General features: G+C 42.9%; 1 protein-coding gene across 1 annotated transcript in view; it reads right to left on the reverse strand.

Moving 5' to 3' along the window:
- LOC127635100 (type-1 angiotensin II receptor A-like) overlaps positions 1-25,832 on the reverse strand; it is a 31,379-nt gene extending 5,547 nt beyond the window's left edge. The window contains exon 1 of the mRNA XM_052114888.1: positions 25,696-25,832. The gene's annotated coding sequence lies outside the window, so the exon portion shown is untranslated. The remainder of the gene's footprint in view (positions 1-25,695) is intronic.
- Positions 25,833-27,885: the final 2,053 nt, after the last annotated feature.

Below are 27,885 nucleotides of genomic sequence, written 5' to 3' on the forward strand. Positions count from 1 at the left end.
AGGGGTTCAACCAAACCTGAGCAGGTTCGTCCACCAAAGTGAGGACGTTCAGACAACATAAAAGCTACAATAATTGGGTTCTTGGTCCTTGAATATTTACTGTAATATATGCAAACATTTAAGTACAGTACAACTGGAGAACAACCTGTGTCATCTATGTATTGATGAACTGTAGAACTGCAAGACTGCCCTCAGGGGGTGGCAGATGTTCCATGTTTATGCTACAGCAAGAGGCTCACATTGTATGGTCCTTCAATATAATGCCATCCGTCTTAGAGAAATACGAGACCAAATAATTGAAGATGATGCCAATTTTAAAGGTATCAACAGCGTGAGCCTCTTCACTATTGATTGTATCTTGCAGAGGAACAGGGTACGCATGAAACAAGTATACCAGATACCCTTTGTGTGCAACTCTGAAAGAGAGAAAGCTATGTTTTCTGTATGTGCAAGTAAGTGTACATTCCAACTGCATTTTGGTTCTTACAGTACCTTACTACATACAGTACTGTAAAAATGTCAGACTTGTGCACTATAATGTAGTACTGTAAAGCAGGGCTGCATACAGATACAAAGAAAAGAAGATGTAGCACTCATACTGTTACTGTAAACCTACAAAACCTTTTGTATATATTTGACCTGGATTAAATGGAAAGGCCTCATGAGTATATTTATATTGATGAGGCTGGATTCAATCTGATGAAATGAAGGTGAGGAAGGAACATCATTTTCCAGCGGGACATTGTGGAAGTCCCTGGTTAGCGTGGAGGCAATGTGACACTTTGTGCAGCCATCAGTAACAGAGGGGTTCTCCACCGCCTCATGCTACCTTGGGGTTTTTTTGGGACGATGTAAGCTTTCACCCTAGTGCCCGGGTCTGGGAGTGGTTCAACATAAACCAACGTTTCTTGATTGTTTTCCTTCCACCCTACTCTCCTTTTTTTAAATCCAATCGAAGAGTTCTCAACATGGAGATGGAAGGCCTATGACTGGAATCCCTGCACCAGGGAAATTCTTCAGCAAGCGATATAGGTGTGGCGTCCTCTCAGGTTTGGATTTGGCACACCAGATGATTCTTCCCCCATTGCCTGGGATGGGAGAATGTGGCATGTGACATTGACGAAAACCTCTGGCCTGACCCAGCTTAGAGGCGTGATGCTGAGGCACAGTAAAATCCTGAATTTGTTGCACAATATGTGTACTGTACTGCACTGCACTGTAGTTTTCTTTTCATTCATTTTTCTTTTTCTTTAGGCCTTTTGCAGTACTGAAGTTTTTTTTCATGCATGCTATATTCTGAACGTGCACTACTATAGTTGCCACTTGCTGTATACAATGCTGTAAATATTTATTGTGAAAACAATAAAATGTTTCTGTTGCAGTTGGTCTCATTGTTTATATGCACTTTGCAATAGAAAATGCAAAACACAAAAGACCCCATGCACAATCAATCAGTAGTGTTAACATTTCGACTGGCTGTGCTTCTGGTACGAGAGCATTTTTGGGTTTTGGCCAAAGTTAAAATGGTTTTGAGGCAATTTTTTGATTTAGCCAGACGTGTCAGGGGTTTTGTGAATGTAGTTTGAAGATTGGAAATGGGTGAACGTTTCAAGAAATAATTGCAAGGATTGGGACTCTACTAGTAAATCACCAACAACTGGAAAAGTCTGGGAAATTCATTAAAGTCATGTCTTCTGGACACACTGTAAGCACTAGGGCGGAAATTGTTCACGACTAGTTTTACTACCTGTGCTAATGAAGACAGCACGACAGTAGAGAGGAAGGAGATAAAAAGACAGCGTGAGAGAGAGTGTATCGCAGTATTGCAGAGCTGTTGTGTTCCTGGTACACTGACCTTAAAGGAGCTCAGCATGAGAATTTCTAATCAGCAAACACCTAAATAAACAGGTCAACAGGGGTCTGGGCTGTGGAAACTGCCTGTGAGAAAATCAAACCTGTTTGCTTTTGTAAAATTAGGTTGCTGCTACTGGAATAGGATGATAAAAGTTACTACTTTGACTGTTGTTTATCATATGTGCAAAACGAATTTTGCCTACTTAATTCAATTTGGTGAAATTGCCCTCAAGCAGCCACAAGATGTAGCAGCTGCTATCTTTAACAATTAAATTGGCCATGGAACACAGAATGTTGAATTGCAGTTTGAACAGGAATGATGGGAAGAGGGATTTACTGATTTTTCTATCCAGTAATTGATATTGAATTGAATGAATTGCTCTGACTAAAATTCTTAAATTACTTAAATTCAAATGCGAATTACAAATCAGCATCAAGCATCATACCTCAACTGAAATTCAGGAATTAGAATTTAATATGCATCAAATTAAATTCTGAATGGCACACAATCCTACAAACATTTGTTTAAAGTTGATTGGTTGTTTAGTGGTTGTGTTACAGTACAGACCAACATTACAGAGCTGTTTCATTTATATGTCAAATTAACCTGGGTTTCTTTGGTTTCACAGATGAGACTTTTAAAAAGCAAGCATTCTTTAGTAAAAACATCAGCCATATCAGTTGCAGATGTGCTGAGAGGAGACCAGCGTCAGGGTGCCAAGATTAACAGGATAATGAAATATCAGCCTTGCATTTCTCCTCCTCAGGCCATTTGCAATAAAGCAGTTCTGCTCATGTCACTGCTTGATTTAGTCCTGTTTTCTTTTTTAAATGAGTGTAACAGTAGGCGGCTGTAAATTTGTCTATAAAGGGAACACAGAAGCTTAATGTGCTAGATGAGCCTTCTTTAAAAGTTGTGCATGTGTTTCTATGCTGTTTTTCTGGATTTCTTTTGGTAACATGAGCACACAATAGTCTTTGTCGTTGGATTGAGTTAATTTTGTCTGTATGGTGAATGACTTACAATTGACATCAGCTGCAAAAATTCTCTTTAATTACTGTGATATAGAGAACTTCTGTGGCAATGCAATACTGATCTGTGGATAACGCAGAGCTACATGTTCTTTCATATGGTTTGACTATGTCATGATGGTTATTCGACAAGTAATATACACTGCAAAAATCTCCCTGTTAGAAAGTTGGAAATACAATTATGTAGTGAGGTTTATATTTAAACCAACTGACAACATTTTCCAAAACACTTTTATATTCAAGATTTCTATGAAACAAAAATCAGGCCACATTGACGGTGAACATGCAGCTCCAAATAAAATCGCTCTGACCATATAGATAAAATTAGAACAAACTATCATAAATAACAACACACTAACACACATGAATTTACATACAAACATCTTTGCACTACCAGTAATTATTATTATATTTTTCCAAGCTTTGGGCTGTTAACCATCAGGTTGCTGGGTCAATAACAGCACACTATGAGCTATGAGCTTTCCCCTATAGCCACTGCTTACTCCCTGTAATAAATGTATTACAAATCACTTAAATAAATAATGACTTGTGTGAATCTCACAACACATCAATGGTTATATTTGGGTCATATTTCACCCCAAAATTATAATAAATAAATAAAAATAAATAATATTTAGCTGAAAGCTGCACTTCTGCGATGGACTGGCGACCTGTCCAGGGTGTCCCCCGCTTTTCGCCCAATGTTAGCTGGGATAGGCTCCAGCCCCCCGCGACCTTGTACACAGGATAAGCGGTTGACGATGGATGGCTGGATGGATGGATGAAAGCTGCACTTCGTAACTTTGTGCTCTCTAGCGACATCGGTGGTTGAAACTTAAATTGCAAGTAATTTGCAGAGAAACATGAATCTCATGATTTGATGTTACCTGAAATTTTCCTGTGTGTGATCATTACTGGGAGATATTCAGAGCCAGAGTCATGTTGATATTATGGTATTCTAATAAACATTTAAAACCTACATTTTACTTGCTTTGATAAAGATAAACGACACTCATATTTGCATATTTTGAATGAATGGTTGAATCTGACACTTATAGTGCTTTTCTGACATAGAGAACTGGGGACTCTCCTCAACCACCACCAGTTACCAGAATATTTTAATATGATTATCCAAGTGTTTTGTTTACTATACATTTTTGTATTGTACTACACGTATCAATTTAAGAGGTGAAACTTGTGATATGGATGATACGAGTACAATGGAATACTTTATTATTTTATATTATATTGTACAGCCTCAGTTGATAACGCAAGTAAAACCGTAAGACTGCAAAAGTACGTCTACGTCATACATCACACTGTAAACTAAAAATAGAAAATGAGGATTTAATAATGATGGGGAATTTTATTTGATAATTTTCATGTTTACATTATTAAAAATGAAAATAATATGCAATATAATACATTTATACAATAAGACAGTAATACATTTGATTCATCATTTCTATAGCAGTAAAGTTATAGTAGATAGTTGGTTACACAACAAATAAATGAATATGTATGTCAGTAGCTGTGCTATGACATCATTACACAGCTGGTACTTCTTTCCTGTGTTTACTGACAGGATGTGATGACACAAGGATTAATAAAATAAGCTTGTGATTTTGCACCAAATATGACCTGACAGCTCAAAATGCAAATCAGATTTTTAGGCTTACATGAATCTGGGTAAGGTAAGGACATTGTTTAGAACACTGATTGTTTTGAGCTTTGGGCCAGCGCTGTGTTGTCATTATCTCACCTTCCTTAATCCAGTACACGTTTTTCTGTCTTGCAAACACAAACATTTGGTTTTCTGTGATGTACTGTTGTTGCGACTTGTGCTGATTTAAATATCACCATGGTAAAGTTGCTATAGAGATGAGATTTTGTTTAAACTGTGAAAATGATTTGTGATATCTGAAATAAGTTAATATGTCAATAGGTCAAAAATCATAAAGAAATCGCGCATAGTTTTCCAGCAAAACTGGGTTTATGTATATATAGCTGTCATGCAGATACATTATAGTTCTATATTTCCCGCTATTATTGCTGGAAATATTTATACATTAATTAATTCATTCTTTTGTATTTATTGAATATATATTGTTTAATATTTTATTAAACATCGAATTCATGTTTTATTTATTTATTTAATGTTTAATGAAAAATCTCATTTCTGTAAAAAAAGTAATAGGGGTTTGTGTGAAATGTAAAAATAATTGGTCACCGGGAGGCGCTATTGCGTATTAAATGCATGCAAATCGATGTATATACAGCTGTCTTTCACAACGAAACACATTATTCATATCATATGATATAGCTCCTCTTTCTGAACAACTTTACCTCAAGAACCAATGGTGTGAAACAAATTGTTTATTACATATTTGAGATTATTTAACAAAAATTCTTTTTTAGCTAGTACTAAGCTGTTCGCCCAATCGAAACCAAACCAGAGTAGAAAGATTCTCTGGAGTCCTATTATGAATAATTATCAAAAAACTTTGAACTTTCCATTCATCATCGCAAAGGTATGGCAAAACGTACGTGGGGGGGCGTGGCCAATTTTACTTGTTATATATCTTGAACGGAATGAGATTTTATAACCAAATTTGGTACACATATGTATGGGGTCATTCTAAGGACACACACCAAAATGTGCGTACCTTTGCATCTTGCTAGTGCTATAATAGTAAAAAATGGCTCTAAATATGCAACCGTTGGTCCGATCGACTTTTCCCAAAGATTTTTTCATGCAGTGTCTTTGTCCAAGTTGCCATCAAGTTCTATGAGGACAGTCACAAATCTTGCAAAACATGGCCGCCATCGACCAATCAAGTTTTAGCAGCTTATGAGAATCACAGACAGTCTTAGAGAGAGATTAAAGATATCTGTGAAAACCTCTGCTACCTGGTTGGCACATGCTTTGAGGACACAGCCATGGATGCCATCAGGACCTGGCGCCTTGCGTGGGTTGACCGTCGTGAATGATCTGATCACAACAAGCACAGAGGTGGTTAGTGCACACCTGTTGAAGTCCACCGGTAGTTTCACTGCAGGGAAGGTGTTGCTTGCCTCAAAATGAGCATAGAATGTGTTCAGCTCATCAGGTAGTGAGGTAAATAGTCCCCATCACAGATTTTCCCACCTTTGTAGTCTGTGATAGAGCACAAACCATTCAACATGCACATGATCCTTGATACTCGACTCAACCTGATGTCTGTAGACTCTCTTTGCAGTTCTGATGGCCCTCTGAATGTCATACCAGACTTTCCAGTATGCCGACAGGTCCCCAGAGTTGTAGGCTGAAGTTCAAGCTCTAAGTTTGGCCCTGACCTCAGCATTGACCCAGGGTTTCTGGTTCAGGAAGGATTTGATACAGATTTAATACATTTCTGGAACCATGTTTTCAGTGCACATAGTGATGTAATCTGTGACAGAGTTTGTGTATTCATTAATGTCTGTATCTGCCTCATGCTTGAAAATCTGCCAATCTGTGGATTGGAAACCGTCCTGAAGAGTGAAGATAGCCTCCTCATTCCGGGGATAGATTGTCTTGATAAGGTTTTATTTTTTTTCTGTTTGAAAAAAGAAGGATGGAGGTGTGATCAGCTTTTCTGAAGGCAGGGTAGGGGAGGGGTTTGTAGCTGCCCATGAGTGCAGTGTAGCAGTGATCCAATGTCTGCTCAGCTCAAGTGTGAAAAATAATGTGCTGGATGTATTTAGCTAGAACCTTTCTCAGATTTGCCCTGTTGAAATCCCCAACAACAATAAAAACAGGGTCTGGATGCGAGTACTCTAGACCATTAATAGTCTCATACAAAATGTCCAACAACCTTTGTCTGTCTGAGGTGGGATGTATGTCACTGTTAGAATGACCGAACTGAATTTGTAGGGGAGGAAAAAAGGTTGTAATTTAACTGTAATGAATTTGACATCAGGAGAGCAGTGTTTAGCAAAAAATGAAACATCTATTCCCAAATGAGAGTTCACCACAACACAAACCCCACTGCCTCTGTGCTTATCTGAGTTTGTTGTTCTGTCCTGTCAGTGAATGGTGAAATCAGGCAGAGTAACTCCATTATCTGGAACAATAGCAACCAGCCAGGTTTCAGTGAAGGCTAAAACACCCCAGGTCCTGATGTCCCATTGGAACTTAATCCGAGCTCTCACCAGTGCTGACATCTTGTGGCACACCAACAACATGAAAAATTAAGGCACTTTATCATTGTTTTAGTTGCAAACTAATTAATACTTAATATCTGTTACATATTTACTTAAATTACCTTAAAGGCTTGAACCCCGTTAATTGCTGCTTGCTGCAATATTATAAAATATAATTGATATTTATTAAAATTATTATTTTATATTATTATATTATACATATAATATTTGTTTATTATATTTAATAATTCTGATTAAATAAGAACATATTAAACTATTGTATATTATTTAAATAGTAAAGTATTCATAAATAATTTTTTAACCATTTTAATAATTAATAAATAAAATAAAATGTATAAAATGTTAAAATAAGAATATTCTCTTCTGTATTAAAGTAAAATGTATTTATTTCAATATTATTTATTAAAATACTATATTACACTAATGTGAATCACCGTTAAAGGGGTTATGACGTGAGCAATCGTCTCAGTTAATGTCGTGACCTCTGTTCCCTGATGGAGGTAATGAGAAGTTGTGTCGATGTAGTGACACTAGGGATCTCTTGAGAGCCTTGGTTACCTCTATCTATGAGAAAAGGCCAATGAAAATTGGCGAAGAGAATTTACATGCCCCTCCCGGACATATGAGTATAAAAGGAGGGAAGTTAGCGTCTGTTCAGGCAGGTTTTGAGCTGAGGAGCCGAGAGTAAGTTCCCGGCCATTTCAGCGGCTTAGTACAGTGTTGTGGCAAGAAGGACACAAAGTCTCATTCCCTCCATCAGGGAACGGAGGTTACGACAGTAACCGAGATGTTCTCCTTCTGTCACTCATTCTAGACTGTGTCGATGTAGTGACAATAGGTGTCCCTATCTAAAATGCCACAACACTGAACCGTGTTACGTGGACTGCTGATGCATGTGCAAGCAAGCTGCTGCATGTGAAAAATAGCAGGTGCATCAGACTGCACTTAACATTCCCCAATGCCCCAAAAGACGTCATATAGTTCCTCACATCCCTGAGGGAGGGAAGCAACGTAACTAGCATCGGAACAGGCTGCGCCAGCCACGGCCTTTTCTCTCTCTATGTTTTCTCTCCATAGAGTGTTAGATGCGGCTGGGGCCATCTAACGCAATAACACGCATTGGGGAAGGCATTCTTTTCCAATCATATTCTTTCAGGGGGAAAAGACCCCGCGGAGACCACATCCGTCCAGCAGGGGAGGTTAACATGCGGCAAATACGTCACATGGGCTTACCGGCCATATATGGAAGTGGCGCGGTGGTAGGTCCTGCCTCAATGGTGAGGAACTCTACAAACACAGTGACCGGGGGGCAGAGGGAGATTACTGGAATAATCAGAACCTGTGGAGCACCTGTTCCAGTACAGAATAGTTGGTGCCTGCGACGGGTCTGGCTGCAAACTTTCTCCACTGAATTCAGAGCCAGAGGACTAGGAAGGAAGGACACCCAGGGTCTGTGATTTGTGGACTTGACTGGGGGAGAAGGGTGCACATCTTCACCTCAGGGGAAGGGAAAGGCACTATAAGCAAGCGATACTCCTGGCCAGCTGCACCGTATTGCCGAATTCTACGTGTTCGGAGCTGTCAAAACACGGGATGAGACCGGCTCAACCGGCCAAGGTATTGGGTGTTGCCCAGCCCACCGCTCTGCAAATGTCTGCTAGAGAGGTGCCATTAGCCATTACCCACGAGGATGCCACACTCCTTGTAGAGTGTGCTCGAACACACAAGAGGGTGGGCATGGCCTGGGTCTGTTAGGCCAAAGTAATGGCATAAACGATCCAGTGGGCAAGCCTCTGTTTGGAGACAGCGTTCCCTTTCCACTGTCCACCAAAGCAGAAAAAGAGCTGCACAGAGTGTCTAAAGCTCTGCGTTCGATCTAAAAAGGTGTGCAAAGCATGCACCGGACACAGCAACGCTAATGCTGTGTCTGCCTCCTCCCAGGGCAGTGTTTGCGGGTTCACTACCTGATCCCTGAAAGGGGTCGTAGGAAACTTGGGCACGTATCCCGGTTGGGGTCTCAGGATGATGTGAGAGTCTGCTGGACTGAACTCCAGGCAAGTGTCGCTGACAGAGAACGCTTGCAGGTCCCCAACCCTCTTGATGGAAGTGAGTGCCATCAGGATGGCTGTCTTCAAGGGGAGGGCCTAGTTCGACTGATTCTAGCGGTTCAATCGGGGCTCCCTGAGGCCTGAGAGGACAACAGAGTGATCCCCTGAGGTGAACAGATATGACCTAGGAGGGTTCAGCCTGGTGCCTCTAAGGAACCTGATGATCAGGTTGTGTTTCCCAAATGACTTACCGTCCACTGCATTGTGGTGAGCCGCTATGGTGGATACATAAACTTTCAAGGTGGAGGGGGACAGCCGCCTCTCCAGCATCTCCTGCAGGAAAGAGAGCACTGACCTGACTGCACACCTCTGTGGGTCTTCAGATCGAGAAGAACACCAATTTGTGAACAAGTGCCACTACAGGGCATAAAGCTGCCTGGTAGAGGAAGCTCTGGCTTGAGTGATCGTGTCTACAACAGCTGGTGGTAGACTGTTTAGATCTTCCACATCCTGTCCAAGTGCCAGATGTGGAGGTTGCCGTCCCTGAGAAAGAAGGTCCTTCCTCAGGGGAATTTGCCAGGGAGGTGCTGTCGTGAGGAGCGTGAGATCCGAGAACCAAGACCGAGTGGGCCATTAGGGGGCCACGAGAATGACTTGTTCCTTGTCCTCCCTGACTTTGCACAGGACTTGTGCAAGAAGGCTCACTGGAAGATATGCGTACTTGCACAGCCCCCGGGGCCAGCTGTGTTCCAGCGCATCTGTGCTAAGGGGGGCTTCTGTCAGAGAGTGCCAAGAGTGGGCAGTGGGTGGAATCTTAGGAGGAAAACAGATCTACCTGTGCTGTGCCGAAAATCAGCTGGACCACCTGAGGGTGGAGTCTCCATCCTCCACTGAGCGTTACCTGTCATGACAGCGCGTCCGCTGTGGTGTTTAGGTTGCCCGGGATATGAGTAAGGTGCAGCGACCTCAGCTGCTGCTGACACCAAATAAGGAATTGGCGGGCGAGTTGTGACATGCGACGAGAGTGAAAGCCTCCCTGGCAATTTATATACGCTACTGTTGCTGTGTTGCCGCGTATCAATGGCAGAAATCTGCGCAGGGCAAGAAATACAGCCAGCAACTCTAGGCAGTTGATGTGCCAACCCAGCCAGGGCCCCATCCAGGAGCCAGTGGCTGCATGCCCATTGCGCACGGCGCCCCAGCCCAACTGGGAGGTGTCCGTAGTAACTACGACGTGTCTGAACACCTGCTGTAGGGGGCTGAATAAGTTACAGCAGGAAGGGATGAAGTTCACACAGTATGTGCCGTGGCGCCATGCCCATCTCGGGACTCGAGTCTGAAGCGGTCTCATATGCATCAACCCGAGCGGTGCAACCATTGCTGAGGATGCCATATGCCCCAGGAGCTTTTGAAATTGTTTCAGTGGAAACGCTTTGCCCGGTCTGAACGTACACAGGCAGTTCAGCACCGAATGTGCACGCTCGCTTGTGAGGCACACTGTCATTGAGACTGAGTCTAACTCCATGCCGAGAAAAGAGATGCTCTGAATCAGGGAGAGCTTGCTCTTTTCCCAGTTGACCCAAAGCCCTAAACGGCTGAGGTGCGTGAGCACCAGGTCCCTGTGTGCACAGAGCAAATGTCGATAGTGTGCTAAGATTAGCCAGTCGTCGAGGTAGTTGAGTATGCGAAAGCCCACTTCCCTTAACAAGGCAAGAGCTGCCTCTGCAACTTTCATGAAGACACAAGGGGACAGGTACAGACCGAAGGGGAGGACCTTGTACTGATACGCTTGGCCGTCGAAAGCAAATCAGAGAAAGGGTCTGTGATGGGGTAATAATATTGAGACATGAAAATATGCATCCTTCAGGTCTACCGCCACAAACCAATCTTGATGCCGTACGCATGTCAGAATAAGTTTCTGGATCTTGAAGGGGATTCTGTGTAAGGCCTGGATCAGAACTTGCAGGTCAAAGATTGGCTGCAACCCACCACCTTTCTTGGGTACAATGAAGTAAGGGCTGTAGAATCCCTTCCCATTCCATCTTGGCTGGAGTGACAGGCTCTATCGTGTCCTTGCGCAGAAGGGTTGAGATCTCCGAACGCAGGGTTGAGATGTTTTCGCCCAGCACCGAGGTAAAGCGGACGCCGTTAAAACAGGGCGGGTGCCTGGAGAACTGAATAGCCGAGTCGGATGGTCCTGACCAGCCACTGCGACGGGTTGGAAAGCATAAGTCATGAATCCAAGCTCCAGGCGAGGGGCACTGAGGGGACGATCACGTGTGACGAGGTGGGGCCTCACGGCGGGGGGAGCAGGCGACGTCATGTCGGGGAGCGTTGCTTCGTCCTGAGGTGGTTGTGCTGAGGGGAGGCTCGAAGCACTTACCTTGCTCCGCGTACCTGGGGTGGGTAGGTGACTGAGGAGAAGGTTCTGAAGTCTCGTCACCACATGCAGGCTTGAGACGCTTGTGTGGTGCAGTTGGACACATGAAGGCGGAGGGTTTGCGGGAGGGGGAGGGGCATGCAAATTATGTCCAACAAACTGGAGAGCGTAAGGGCCTACAGAGCTGAATTATGGTGCGTTCACATACAACACGAAGAATTGCCTCGCATTGCTTGTGAGATTTTGACCGTTGGATTATAAATGTGTGTTTGTATTTCCTCTTCTCTTCCGGAAAAGGACAGGAGGATGGGCTTTTACGACTTGGTTCACAGTAAAGTACAACCAATAGCCGGAATCAAGTAGACGTGCAAATTTTCAGAACTTATCAGGTATTCCAACTTCCTCGCTCACTTTTCTCCAAGCGATGTCTTTTTTGTCCGGTCTCTGTACATGTATGACATTGTGTCATACAATTCTGGGTGCCCACACACTGCTATCACAAATTTTTCATACATTTTTCCAGATGTCTTCTGCTATTATTCAGTATGTCAGTGACATCAGGACAACTGATAGGTTGTTTTGCATTATCACGTCATGTGGATTTTTCGCGAACAAAGTGAATCAAGCCATTCACTTCATTTGCGCCGCTCGCTTCACGTTGTATGTGAACCCACAATTATGCTCATTAAAAACTAAATTTGTGTTCTGCAGAAGATAGAAAGTCATACACATCTGGGAATTACTAATAAACTCAAAAGTCAAATGTCTCCATGAATGAGTATGGTAATGAGAATTTGAAGATACTAAATGATAATCATGTCACAATAAAAAAATGTATTATCTATATATTTTTTTAAATAAATAAATACATAATAATAATAATAATAATAACAATCATATATATATATATATATATATATATATATATATATATATATATATATATTTATAAGCAATATCACATGAGCAAAAGTGCCATATGGCTCTACAACAGCACTGCTGTGATTCGGCCGCAGGCCGCGTGCCATAGGTAATTACAGCAGTTCAGATGTAGGGCCATATAGCACGATTGCAAGTGTGATATTGCTTATATACAACAGTTCAATGAACAAGTACATTTTTAAAAATTAGGAAAAACTGAGTATGGTCATAAAAACGCATTTGTGCATGGAACTACTTTCTTACGTGACAAATCAGAATCTACTGTTGCTGGTTAAAAACAAATGATGCATCCAAACCTTCATTAGTAATTCAAAATGTTCATTTCAGAAATAGTATCACGGCTTGTGCTGTTTCTAACAAGTCAATGGATAAACAAGGATAGACGGATGGATGTGTGTGTTTGTCTGAGTGTGCGTGTGTGTGTATGTGTGTTTGTGTGAGAGAGAGTGAGAGAGAGAGAGAGAGAGAGAGAGAGAGATAGAGAGAGAGATGGAGCATCAGCTGTTGCCACACCCAATCAGAGATGCTTACAGCTTTTTGAGCTTTCTCAGGGGAATATAGATGTAAAAGCGGGGTATTCCTCTCTATTTCGGGGTAGCCGGTGTGCAAATGTCATTCACTATAGAAACAGCTATGTCCTCCACCATTTTAAACAGTATGTATCCAATATGGAAACTCACAGAGCGCTGTTCTATGTAAACAATGACTAACAGATTCACTTTAGGTCAATAACTGGCTCATATTACACACAAAAAATATCTTTTGCCACCACCTGCTGGCTAACATATGTAATTTCAAAACTAAAGACAGTACCGTAACTCCTAACACATATGCACCAGTGGACAGTAATTGAAACTTCATCTGTATGGGCAACTCGCTGTTTATACAGTGAAGAAAACAACCTTTCAGCACAGAACAACACAAACATGAGTTACGTTCTTGCGTTCAAAACACATGATGGAGTGCAAATTCGAACTAAGGGATTTCAAGATGTGTTCTAAGTATTGAACTATATTTAACTTGACACAGTGACCTAAAAAATTCATGTTTATGACGCAACGCACCCGAGACGCTACACAAGCATGTCTTATATATATATATATAATTTTTTAATATTTAACGATAACTATGTATAATTATTTCATCATTATATATTGAATTATTGTTATATGAGGGGCTTTCTCAGCAAATATTTGTATATGCGATTAAATGCGATTAATCGCAATTCATTAATCGGGACATTATGTAATTAATTCGATTAAACATTGTAATCGCTTGACAGCCCTAAAATATATATATATATATATATATATATATATATATATATATATATATATACACAGTATATAAGTCTTAAAATGTTTTAATTTTCTTTATGCAAAATAATTTCTTTATTTTTTCTTTCAATATTTTTATGAGGTACACTCACTCGCTTGCTACTTGCCTAAGCAAAACAAGTATCTAACAGGAAGTCTGTTGAACAGAAGTGTATGATGAGCACCACCATCTGGCTAAGAGTAAGATTGGCCACTAAAAATCTAGTTAATGATTCATTTAGTCTACTCATCTCTCACTTCCGAGAGGTGCTGTCTGAAATCCACATCATCAGCACAACTGTGGCCACTAAAAATACAATTATCTTCTATATCCTCCCATTGGGACAGCAGATACAGTTTGATGTTAACTGGGCTTTTAAAGCAAATGGCTGTTTGGAATAACAGCAGATGCAATGACACAGACATCTTTCGGACATTTTGTTTAGCTGAGCACAAACATAAGCTCAACTCATCAATTTAGCTTCTGTTGCCATGTTGCGTTCTCATCAGATTGATGCAAGCTGCCACCATGGGAGATGTGGCTGACTAATATTAGTCATTCTGTAGTGCACTAAATGATTAATCTTACTTGTGCTGAATCAATGTTAGTTTTATATCCCTTTTTAACCAGATATGACAATCTGTGTTTGTGTTTGTGTCTGTGTGTGGATAGGCCACAGAAGCGGTATGGCCATACATAATTTGGTACTCAGATCTACAATCTAATAAAAATATGTAAACAATTATTTATGTTAGTTATTTTAGTTCATAAAAGTATTTAATTATTTATTGCCTGGTGATATCTCTCATCACAAATATCTGGCAAACATGCTGCAAAACATGCTTGCCATTCATTACTTTCATATGCAAATTAACTTTTAGATTTGTGCAAATCATTGCTAGACGTTTACAGCTCTGCACAGGTAATGGTGAACCTGCAGCAAACCTTTGGTAACAATGGACAATTTCCCATTACTGGCAAACACTTATATGGCAAACTTGTGCCAACAATAAAGTGTTTGACACAAAGGTAATTTATATTTCATAGTCTTTTTTTCCATATGAATTTCATCAAATCTTTTATAAAAGAGCTGTAAGCCATGAACCAAACCAACCAGCTAATCTGGGGTGCGTTTCCCAACAACGACCTAACTCACTGCTTAACCACCATAGAACGATGCATTGCTGGAGCAATTAACTAGCTTTACACAACTTTTTCCCAAAACTGTGGTAACTATGTTGAACATCCATCGTTCAAACCATGTTGGTTCAACATAAATGACATAATACAGGGGGAGGAGTAATAACTTCCTCAAGTATGAAATTATAATAGCTCATTTATACATACACCAGAAAATATACGTTTACGTTTAATGTGAGAAAGCTCCTGAAAAAGCTGCATACACTGTGTAATGCGACAGATCCATACGCTGCAAGATGGTTTTCCTGAAGCACTTTAGCACATAAGCACATGCGCACATATGCAAAAACAAATAAATGCCACTTATGCATTAACTTTAAAGCTGTGTTATCCGACAGAAACTATGTGTGATAAAGCGCTTTCTCTTTAAAGCCTTTTATTCCTTAAACGGCTGCATTCGACAATAGCTTCCTGAAAACCCTGGAATAAGTAATTTTATTAAATGCATGAAAACATGGTCAAAGTGTCGCTAGAGGTCTCAGACATGAGCTAGTGATGTTAACTCAAGGACATAAACATCCAAACTATAACATCTTATGAATGTGTGTGGAGAAGACCAGCCTGCCACATTACAAACATGCTGCAGAGGGGCACCTCTAGCCAAAGCTTTATAGGAGGCGACCCCTCTGGTAGAGTGAGCCTTGATCCCTACTGGCGAAGCTTGACCGCATGCCTAGTAGGCCAGGGCAATAGCATCCCTCACCCAATGCGACACTGTCTGCTTGGTGGCGGGCGCCCCCTTGTTACGGCCCCCATGGCAAATGAATAGTTGCCCTGACGTACGCTACTGGCTAGTGTGGTGGACGTAAGCCTGAAGGGCACGGACTGGACACATTCCGTGAAGTCTTTCCTGATAGCCATTCCTTGGGCAAAATCCAAGCAGGATGGCAAGACAGACAGAGCCTGCAAATCCCAAATTCTTTTTAGAGAAGTAATCGCCATAAGAAAAACCATCTTGAGAGTCAGAAGTTTATCAGACGCTAACTCTAGAGATTCAAAGGGGGTCTCAACCAGACCCTAAGGACTATTGCTAAGTCCCATGAAGGGATACTGGTCCTTGCAGGAGGTCATAATCGCATGGCTCCACGAACGAAGCGAGCGAGCAGAGGAGGTTTCCCCAATGGCATCCCGTCAATCAAGGCATGGTAAGTCGATAGAGTGGCCACATAAACCCTGAGAGTGGCGGGATTAACTGCCATTTTTTGCTGCAGAAAGTCCAGAACTGAAGCAATCTGGCAGTTAACTGGATCTGCATTATGTGCACTGCACCATCTCTCAAAGACACCCCATTTATTGGCATAACTTCTTCTAGTAGAGGAAGCCCTAGTGCTCAGAATGGTCTCGATGACTTCAAGTGAAAGCCCAGTGTCCCTCAGTTGGTACCCTTCAGGGCCAAACATCCACAGCACGGGCCAGGGATGAAATATCGTCCCCCGTGCCTGAGACAGAAGGTCCCTCCTGTCCGGAATCGCACAAGGAGAGCCATCGAGGAGAGACATTATCTGCGAGAACCATACCCTGTTCGGCCAACGCGGCTCTATCAGTAAGAGGCGGGACCCTTGCTGGCGAACTCTGGCCAAGACTCCCGAGAGTAGATAAACTGGAGGAAACGCATACAGGTGCATTCTGGGCCATGTATGCGCCATTGTTTCCAGACCGAGGGGGCTGGGTGACTCAGAGAGAAGTAGAGGGGACATTGCGCTGTCTGTTGGGAGGCGAAGAGGTCCACTTCTGCTCTGAAAAATCTCAACCAGATTTGTTTCACTACCTCGGGGTGGAGTTTCCACTCCCCCGTCTGTATTTTCCATCAGGACAGTAATTCTGCTCCCACATTCAGGCATCCAGGGATATAAATTGCTCTGATTGACAGGAGCTTGCCCTGGGCCCAAAGGAGAATCTGCCATGCCAGTCTGTTCAGCTGGCCTGAACTTAGACCTCCTTGATGGTTTATGTAAGAGAATACTGCTGTGCTGTCCACCCGCACCAGGACATTGCAGCCTCTCAGATACTGGAGGAAGTTTTCAAGGCCAGAAATACAGCCATCAACTTGAGATAGTTGATGTGCCAATTGAGCTGATGACCCTCCCATTCCCCTGGAGCTGGACGACCAATTAAGACCACTCCCCAGCCTGTTAGAGTTTTTCTTGATATTGAGTCTCAAACCCAGAGAAACCTGATGAGCTACGACGATATCCCTGTGCTGTAATGCCAGTTCTTGTGATTGTGCTAGTATCAGCCAGTCGCTCCAGAGTCGCATCCGCTGCATCCATGCACTTTGTGAATGTGCGGGGTGATAAGGCTAGGCCTAATGGAAGAACGTAATATTGGAAAGCGTCTCCCCCGAAAGCGAACCTCAGGAACTTCCTGTGTCCTGGCAGAATTTGTATATGAAAGTATGCATCCATGAGATCGATTGTGACCAACCAATCGTGATGTTGGATTTGAGACACGACCGTCTTGACTGTTAGCATCTTGAACTTGAATGCCCTGACTGAGCGATTCAAGCCTCGAAGGTCTAAAATCGGACGCAACCCCCCATCCTTCTTGGGAACCAGGAAGTATCTGCTGTAGTAACCTGACTCTCTCTCTGGAAGGAGAACATGTTCTATGGTCCTTTTGACCAAGAGATTTTGCAGTTCTTTACTCAGTAGATATGCTTGTTCCAGTTTCACGGTAGTGGGAACCACGCCGTTGAAACGCGGAGGATGGCAAACTAATTCTGTAGCATTTTTCTACTTTTCTTAGGACCCACATAGAAACACACGGCAGTAGCTTCCACCCTGCAAGGTTCTCTGAGATTGGTATAAATTTTGACACTTCCTGTTGAGGGGATGTCAAGTGTTCCGTGTCCTGGACTATGGCAGGAAGCAACGGAACACCCAACATTTCGCTGGAAACCTGGTATGCCTGCAACAATGCCATAGTGTGCAGGGTAGCACCAGCCTGACCTGCTGCCTGATAAGCTTTCCCCACAAGTGTAGAGGTGGTCCTGGATGGCTTTGTGGGGAGAGTGGGTCTCTTTAGAGATGATGCCGAGCTAGGCAAGAGATAACCCGCAAGTGTCTCTTCTACCTGTTGCATCATGGAATACCCCAGTGCCTCAGCAACCACGATAGTCGAATATGTCGACATCGAAGGCACGAAGACACAGGAAGTATAAGGTTTCAAATGAGGTATGAGGTCATCAAAGAAAGGAAGTGTCTGATGTTGTGTTCCATTCCCTTGGCCACCAGACAGAAATCTGTCTTCCATCTTGGAGCGTTTTGGGGTCTCTTGTTCGCGTGGCCAGTCTAACTGTAGTCTGGCCACCGCCCGAGTAACCACCTCGAGCAATTCCTCAGCCACTTTATTATCGTGCGATGAACGCTCAGAGGTGGGTAGCTTGAAGTCCGCAGACTGAAGAGATTCAGCGTCCCCCTCATAAACCGAAGAGGCGATGGAGCGCACTTCTAGATCACAAGAAGGACCAGTTGGATCTGGGGAGAGAGCGAGCGATAGGGACGGACCCATCTCTCACTCCTTGGCCAGATCCATACGGCTATAAATCCTATTCAATTTCATTGATGTGTAGCACACATATTCACAGCTGGTCACTCCTAAAGACGTTCCTAAAGCGCTAAATCAGTGCAGCATCAAAGTGTATCTTTTGATAGGGAACAGTTGAGCCCTAAAGGGGGTGACCACAATTTTGGGCATATAACCTTCTTTGGGCTTAGTTATCACGATTCCCTTGTTGTCTGCCCTGGGTTTCACTTGTCATTGTTAAATGTACTACACTTCCCAGAATCCACCTGCCATCACCACTGCCATTTTGTTCATTGCTCTCACCTGTGTCTAATTCAGTCATCACTCCCTGGTTATTTAAGCCCTGCTTTTTGTTCACTCCTGGTCGTTTGCTGAATGTTGTCAAGCCTGATCTGTGTTTCCCTGCCTGAGTTCTTAGTTTATGTTTGTTTCCCCATCGAGGGTTTTTCCTTTGTGTTTGTTTTGTATTTTGTTAATAAAAAGAAGCCTGCATTTAGACCCTCTCTCCTCGCTGCCTCATTCGTAACAGAACGAACGACCAACTATGGATCTAGCAGGGTTCCTCATGGAGCTGACACAGGCGGACTTGACTGTCCGGGAGTTCTCCTACTTTTTCACCAACGTGGCCAGTTGCACCGGCTGGGATGACCACACTCTGAAGGTGGCATACCGGTTCGGTGTTCCCAAACACCGGTGGTGGGAACTCCCGGAGACTGCACCTGGCGGGAGTACGTGGGACTCATCTTGGAGGAGTTTGCTGCCGGGGAACCACCTCTCCAGATCCCAGCTCCCGCCTCTGGGCTTTCCTCTCCAGCCACGGTGAGTGAGCAACCCCCACGCCTGCCGTGGTCAACGAACCAGCGCTGCTAACTTCATCCACCCGGAGGAGGAGGAGAAAGGCCTCTGCTCTCCAGCCTCCGCTAACCACGGCCAACCAGCCAATGCCTGCAGCCCCGAAGGTCAGTGAACCAGCGCCTGTAGCCCCCGAAGTCAGTGAGCCAGCGCCTGTAGCCTCCGATGTGAGTGAGCCAGCACCTGTAGCCTCCGATGTCAGTGAGCCAGCGCCTGTAGCCTCCGATGTCCCTGAGCAAGCACCTGTAACCTTGACCGTCCAAGAGCCAGTACCCCCCGAGCTTTCCAGAGCTCCGCCTTCCGAGCTTTCCAGAGCTCCACCTTCCGAGCTTTCCAGAGCTCCGCCTTCCGAGCGTTCCAGAGCTTCGCCTTCCGAGCTTTCCAGAGCTCCGCCTACCGAGCCTCCCGAGCTTTCCAGAGCTCCGCCTCCCGAGTTTCCCGAGCTTTCCATAGCTCCGCCTCCCGAGTTTCCCGAGCTTTCCAGAGCTCCCCAGAGCTCTGCCTCCCGAGCTTTCCAGAGCTCCGCCTCCCGAGCTTTCCAGAGCTCCGCCTCCCAGGCTTCCTAAAGCTCGGCCTCTCAAGCCTCTCAAGCCTCCCAGGGCTCTGCCTCTCAAGCCTCTCGAGCCTCCCAGGGCTCCGCCTCTCAAGCCTCTCGAGCCTTCCAGGGCTCCGCCTCTCAAGTCTCCCGAGCCTTCTACGGCTCCGCTCCCAGAGCCTCCAGAGCCTCCTTCGGCTCTGCCTCTCGAGCCTCCTACGGCTCCTCCTCCGGAGCCCTCCAGGCCTCTGCCTCTAGAGCATCCTACGGCGCCACTTTCCTCAGCTCCGCCTCCCGAGCCTCCTACGGCTCCCCCTCCAGAGCCTTCCAGGGCTTCGCCTCCTGAGCCTCCCTCAGTTCTGCCTCCTGAGCCTCCCTCAGTTCTACCTCCTGAGCCTCCCACGGCTCCATCCCCTGAGGCCTCTGAGCCTCCAGAGCCTCCTACAGCTCTGCCTCTCGAGCCTCCTACGGCTCCGCCCTCAGAGCCTCCAGAGCCTCCTATGGCTCCGCCTCCAGAGCCTCCCAGGGCTCCGCCTCTCAAGCCTCTCGAGCCTTCCAGGGCTCCGCCTCTCAAGTCTCCCGAGCTTCCTACGGCTCCACCTCCCGAGCCTTCCAGGTCACCGCCTCTAGGGCCTCCTCCCAGGCCTCCTGACCCAGCTCCTGACCTGTGGCCTCCTCCTAGGCCCCCTAACCCAGTCCCTGTCCTGTGGCCTCCTCCCAGGGCCCCTGACCCTGTTCCTGACGGGTGGCCAGCTCCCAGGCCTCCTGACCCTGTTCTTGCCCGGTGGCCAGCTCCCAGACCACCTGACCCTGTTCCCGTCCTGTGGCCTCCTCCCAGGTTCCCCAAACCTGTCCTTGCCCTGTGGCCAGCTCCCAGGCCTCCTGAACCTATCCTTGCCCGGTGGCCAGCTCCCAGACCACCTGAACCTGTCCTTAACCTTTGTGCCCCCTTGGACTTCCTGTCTGCCCCCTGTGCCTCCTTGGACTGCCTGTCTGCTCCCTGTGCCTCCTTGGACTGCCTGTCTGCCCTTTGTACTCCCTTGGTCTGTCTGTTTGCCCCTTGTGCTCCTCTGGTCTGTCTGTTTGCTCCCCCCCCCACACTCCATGGACGATTTTTTTTTCATTTATTTTTTTTCTCTGAGGAGCATCTGGAAGCCGCTCCTTTGAGGGGGGGGGGGGCTATATCACGATTCCCTTGTTGTCTGCCCTGGGTTTCACTTGTCATTGTTAAATGTACTACACTTCCCAGAATCCACTTGCCATCACCACTGCCATTTTGTTCACTGTTCTCACCTGTGTCTAATTCAGTCATCACTCCCTGGTTATTTAAGCCCGCTTTTTGTTCACTCCTGGTCGTTCGTTGAATGTTGTCAAGCCTGATCTGTGTTTCCCTGCCTGAGTTCTTAGTTTATGTTTGTTTCCCCATCGAGGGTTTTTCCTTTGTGTTTGTTTTGTATTTTGTTAATAAAAAGAAGCCTGCATTTAGATCCTCTCTCCTCGCTGCCTCATTCGTAACATTAGTAATGGCTTTGAAAGGTGTGGTCCCATCTCTAAACAAGAGTCTTTGACCGATCTACAACACATCTGACTGAAGCCAAAGTGATCAGCTAAAGCGATAAAGGGAGTATATGTAACCTTACCACCTCTTGTGGCTCAAAACTAGCTGGAACTGTTGCAGCGGTAGGGCTAGCCGAGGCTTGAACTTGTCTAGTATCTGAGTATAGACTGAGTGTGTCATTAGTGCCTTAAATCTCAGTTTTCAAATGGCAGTCTTCTGGCATAGCATCAACAACAGTAAAAAGTGTTGCAGAGTATTCCTGTATTCCTATGTTACAGAGGAGATGTCACTTTCTCTTTACTGGCTCATAAGGTGGGGAAAGTGAGAAGCGAATTCCTGACAAATTTAGCCAGGGTTATCACTCAACAGACACCAGGCTGCACAAAGACCTTCCAATTTCCTGAGCAGAGATATTGGTGTTTGGAAAGCCAATTTGAGGGTGCAGGGCATTTAACAATTGTTGTAAGTGCCTCACAAGAGGTGTGTAAATTTCTCATTAATGAAAACCCTTGCAACATATGATCATAATTGATGATAGCAGTGCATTGGAGTGAGCCACATATCACCATGGGCGAACTGAACAGGCAAAGCTTGAGAAGAAGAGACGCATGGCTCAAGCCAGCAAAAATACTCGTCAAATTCTCCTTGCTCTGTAACACCATCTTTGCTATACATAGTGTGGGAAGGAGACTGGCATCAGCTTTCCAAGAAAGAAAGCCAAAATGATCATGTGTTCGCAATGAACACAATCAAACTCAGTGTGTGCTGTGTCAACGTGGAGTCAATCCAGGTGATAAACAGAGCTTGTTTGCCTGAAAGGAATAATTGGCAGCAATATACAGTAACAGCCCTTTCATCATAATCTCCACCGAAAGTGATTGTATAATTTGGGCCAAGTGGGGTACAGATCATCACGGCCATATTGGACAGGCGAAGCCACTTGAAATGGAGAAGAAGGGAGATGGTAGACTCTCCATGCTCTCTAGTCCATCCTCACTTGCCTTCCTTGTGCGGACCCTTGGGAGCCAAATAAGGAATATTGTGGAAGAAAAGAAAATGGCTTTAGCTTTCAGAATGAAAGTGAGCTGAGATAAAATCATCTTGAGTTTCATGCATTCAAAGTGAACGCAATCAGTCTCACCGAGCACTGCTTATAACACAGCGATTGTGCTGTCAAACAAATGGATATAGCACTCGTTTTCATGTGCTTGTTGAAATATTTGCAAAATGCTGTCTTTAAAAAGATGTCGTTAAGCAAACAGCTTTTAGTTTCTTTTCACTGAAAGAAAAACAGAAACCAACAGAATCCAATCAATTTAAAATATGGAAGTGCTTCATGGGCTTGGTGTTGCAAAGGATCAAAGGATGCTGATCCAAATGATGATTCACAATGATTTGGGCTCCAGAGCCTGAGAGATATTTCTGCCACCCTGAAGAGGAATTTTCTGATTATGTGGCATTGTGCTCCAGCTTATATGCATGTGATAAGCACGTACAAGTGCGGAGTAACAAGCAGCACCTGCCAACATGTAATTGCCATTTATAGAATGGGGTTTCAGAGATTGGTATTCCTGAGAGTAGCTCCCATAGATAAGCTAATGACACAGTGTCAAAGTGACTGACTTGAAAGGAAACCAAACTTATTTTATATTTTCTTACGCGTCATATATCTGCTTATGCACAACCTTTTCAAATTTTTTTTGATGCTACATTGGCAAATAATGGCGTTATTATGGCTATTTTGAAATCAGATGGTACACAACTGACAGATTCACAATGTTATAGTCAGGACAATGATGTCTGCAGCATCTCATAAATACCTAGCTGGAATGCTACCTAGATCAGTTGCCTCAGACATTTTTTTTTACAACATAGTAATATATTCTACTGTAACTTTGATGAAAGAAAATAATCTGGTAGCATTTATTGAATTAAATAGGACTTCTATACAAAATTAATCCCACAATTTCCTGTACTTGGAGGAAGCTTAACAATGGATGAGAAAAGATGAGAAAAGTTTTAGCAATGGATGAGAAAAAAATAATTTTATTTGTTAGTAATTATGCTTTTATCAAATTATTTTACTCCATCAAGATTTATGCCTGTTTTTGATGAACCCGGTTTAGATTTAACACCATCCGACTTTGGATCCTCCTTGTTTACTTTAGATGCTCAGTAATAAATATACTTTTTGCATCACTGATATTGTTCTGAACTAAATTTCTGAGTGTTTAAACTGATCAGAATCTACTAAATTCGTAGTTAAAATCTACTTAGTCTATGTTTTATTGCTTCTACTTCTAATGTTTCTGATTTATGAAAGGACTGGATCTTTGCTTAGATCTCAGTTGTGTAAGAGGGGCGACTTTGTTCACTAAAGCAAGAAATACATGTTTGAAGTTCACCCCAGCATCATCAACTGATGAGGTGTTTGTGATATATTTTCCCATCAAACTCTATTTAGGCGATCTTTAATTATTTATTAATTCAAATTTTTTAGTCGTCTTGTCTTAACCGCTTTATGACAACTGTAATTTCTTGTACAGAAAATAATAAAATTATCGCTGACACCATATTCAATCTCTCTCATCTTAGAAATATTTTCAGACACCAAAATATGATACTTTTGATACTGTCTCAAATCCTAGTGGGACTTTTAATGAGCTGAGTTAAATTAAATGTTTAACATGATCTCATATTTTCCCCTGATCTTTTACTAACATCAGTATTAAAATCCCACATAAAAGAAATACATTCCTTTTTCAAAGTACCATTATAAATGTTCAAGGCATCCTCAAGCACCTCAAGTTTTGATTTGGTGGTTGATAACACACCCCAGACAGAATAAGCTTTGTTATGGGAAGTGCAACGTTGAGAGATATGGAAAAACGTTTATGTCAAGCACATTATAATTAATGTTGGTTCTTATACAAACATTTTAAAACTCCAGCTTTACTGTTGTGATCCACTAAGCAACAATACAGTGTATTGTTAGGTGGTTGCTTGGGTGTTGCTCACGGTCCCTAGTCAAAAGAGTCCACCCCCAAGACTTCACGATATTCTGGTTCCTAGATATGACCCAGGTCCCTCCTTTAATCTCTCCACCATGCAAACAGTGTAAATCCAATAATTTAGAAAGTAACAGCATAGCTCTGGCCAATAAGCCACACAATTTGAGATATCATTCATGTCTGCGTCACAAATGGTGTGAGAATAATTACTTACAGTTGAGTTACGTTGAAACTCCTTACCCTAAGTGTGAGCAATAATAATAGTGATGCTTGTCTTAGCATACACTAGCCTACTAATTAAAAATTGTACAAGATTTTAGAAATGGCTACTAAATTTCTAAGTATAATACTAAGTATCTGTGATCAGAACTGTGTATAATTCTATGATGTTTTTTTATCCAAACTCTTATGGCTTGTCATGCTCATTAAACGGAATGAGCTTTTAGCACATTATTCTTTTAAGTTGCATATCAATTCACAAGTAAACACACACACACACACACACACACACACACACACACACACACACACACACACACACACACACACACACACACTTGTTGTGTTTCCATGTTTTATGGGGACTTTCCATAGACATAATGGTTTTTATACTGTACAAACTTTATATTCTATCCCCTAAACCTAACCCTACCCCTAAACCTAACCCTCACAGAAAACTTTCTGCATTTTTACATTTTCAAAAACATAATTTAGTATGATTTATAAGCTGTTTTCCTCATGGGGACCGACAAAATGTCCCCACAAGGTCAAAAATTTCGGGTTTTACTATCCTTATGGGGACATTTGGTCCCCACAAAGTGATAAATACACGCTCACACACACACACACACACACACACACACACACACACACACACACACACACACACACACACACACACACACACACACACATATGTTGTGTTTCCATGTTTTATGGGGACTTTCCATAGACATAATGGTTTTTATACTGTACAAACTTTATATTCTATCCCCTAAACCTAACCCTACCCCTAAACCTAACCCTCACAGAAAACTTTCTGCATTTTTACCTTTTCAAAAAACATAATTTAGTATGATTTATAAGCTGTTTTCCTCATGGGGACCGACAAAATGTCCCCACAAGGTCAAAAATTTCGGGTTTTACTATCCTTATGGGGACATTTGGTCCCCACAAAGTGATAAATACACGCTACACACACACACACACACACACACACACACATATATATATAAAGCAAACTAGAAGGGTCCTACCTGAAGCAGTTGATAAGAAATAAAAGTTTCAGAGTCTGAACCAAAGATCTGGAACTGTAGACGAGTGCCCTTTTCTGAACTAGAAGATCAAGATGCACAAAAAGCTTACACAAACACATCAGCACACACAAACACAAACCACCCCCCACTTGTGAAACACATCTAATGTTCCACAATATGTGGCTGTTATGACCACCCCCAGCACACACCCACTCAACAAAACACCCCTCCTGTCTGAATGGCACTGCCTCTCCTCCATCTCACACTCAGTGGTAACTTATGCCATGCTGTCCTCCCATCCACTCAACTATGCAAACGCAAATAGACTAGGGCGCTAACGTGTTATTTTGGTGTGATTACAGTTTTTTTCAATTGTTTACACGCAATTTTGAAAACCGGGTTCTTTTTTTCAAAATATAAGCACAATTATCCAAACACCACACTCAATTTGCATAATTCCTAGATTGTTTGCAAAATGACATACTTCTGTCAAAAAAAACACACTTCAGTGAAAACATATACACATATTTGTGAAAAGGCTATTAGTTTTTATTTAACCAACACAGTCCTCAATGATCAGACACTATTGCAGCCAGTTTCACACTGCTGTGATAAATAAAAAACACATTTGTAAAAAACGAATTTTAGGAAATAGCATGTGCTAGATTTTTGGCCAGACATTGTTATGTAAGGGATAATTTAGATTGGAAAAAATTGTGACAAACCCACAACATTCTTCATGATTAGTTTGAGATATAGGAGAATGTACACAAATAGGCCTACTATAAACTGACCATGCACTGCACAACACTGATGCTGCTGACTGAATATTTCAAGTATTTATTTCAATACTTACAATATTTCTTACCATAGTCAGTTACAGTAATCAACCTACAATGAAATCAATGAAACATAAAATCTGTAGACAAATAAAAATTACTGCATGAATTACAGTACATACACTTTGACTCTGAAGAAAAGTAAAGTAAACAGAAATTACAGAAAACAACTGTAAAACCAACAAGAATACTGTAACTATTCATCTCTCCGTCTGGCTGGATCAGGCCATAAGATTTCATCCACATCACAGGCTATGTCTTCATTGGCAAGGCACCGTTGGAAGAATCGCCTTGTGTGACGAATCCACCCCTGCACAGAAGCTGCTTCAATAAGATCACAGGCCTGCTCCATGGCCTGAATGAGGGGCAAACGGTCATAGGGCCGCAGGTCATATACCTTCCACCGCCACGCTGAAAAAAACTGTTCTATAGGATTCAGGAAGGGGGAGTATGGGGGAAGGTATAAGACTTCAAAATCAGGGTGATCATGGAACCAATTCTGGACCAGAGCAGCCCGATGGAATGAGACATTGTCCCAAACGACAATGTACCGCATCTGGTCCACTTGGTGTAATGCTGTGACAATCTCATGCAATCGGTCAAGAAATGCAAGAATTAGATTTGCATTATAGGGTCCCAGATTTGCATGGTGGTGGAGGACCCCATTTTGTGTGATAGCAGCGCAAATGGTGATGTTACCCCCTCGCTGCCCTGGCACATTGGTGATTGCCCTGTGTCAAATTACATTTCTCCCTCTTCTTGTTTTCGCAAGGTTAAATCCAGCCTCATCCACATATATACATTCATGTTGAATTTCTGCTGCATCCATTTGCAAGACTCTCTGAAACACATTAAAGACAATAAGATGCTATTCAATATCTATTGCACAGTATTTTTTTTTTTGTGACAGAACATTATGAGCAGTGCACAATACCACACCATAGTAAGATGAACAATACATCCCTCCACATACTCATTGCGCAGATGTTTCACTCTCTCTGAATTTCTGTCAAACGGTACCCGATACAATTGCTTCATGTATATTTGATTTTTCTTTAGGATTCGACCTAATGTTGACAGAGAGACTCGTTGGATGTTATTTAAAATATTGTTATCATTGATGATATTGGCTTGGATTTCTCGCAGCCTGATACAATTATTGGCCAAAACCATGTTCACAATGGCAGCCTCTTGTGCACGAGTGAACATAGGGCCCCTTCCACCTTGGTGTCCCCTACCCTCAATCCTATGTAAAAAATTTTATATATATATATATATATATATATATATATATATATATATATAATACATATGCAGCCTACTGTCAAATGTCACAGTAAACATTATTGAT

The sequence above is a fragment of the Xyrauchen texanus genome, chromosome 42 (assembly GCF_025860055.1).
Source record: "Xyrauchen texanus isolate HMW12.3.18 chromosome 42, RBS_HiC_50CHRs, whole genome shotgun sequence".
NCBI classification, from domain to species: domain Eukaryota; kingdom Metazoa; phylum Chordata; class Actinopteri; order Cypriniformes; family Catostomidae; genus Xyrauchen; species Xyrauchen texanus.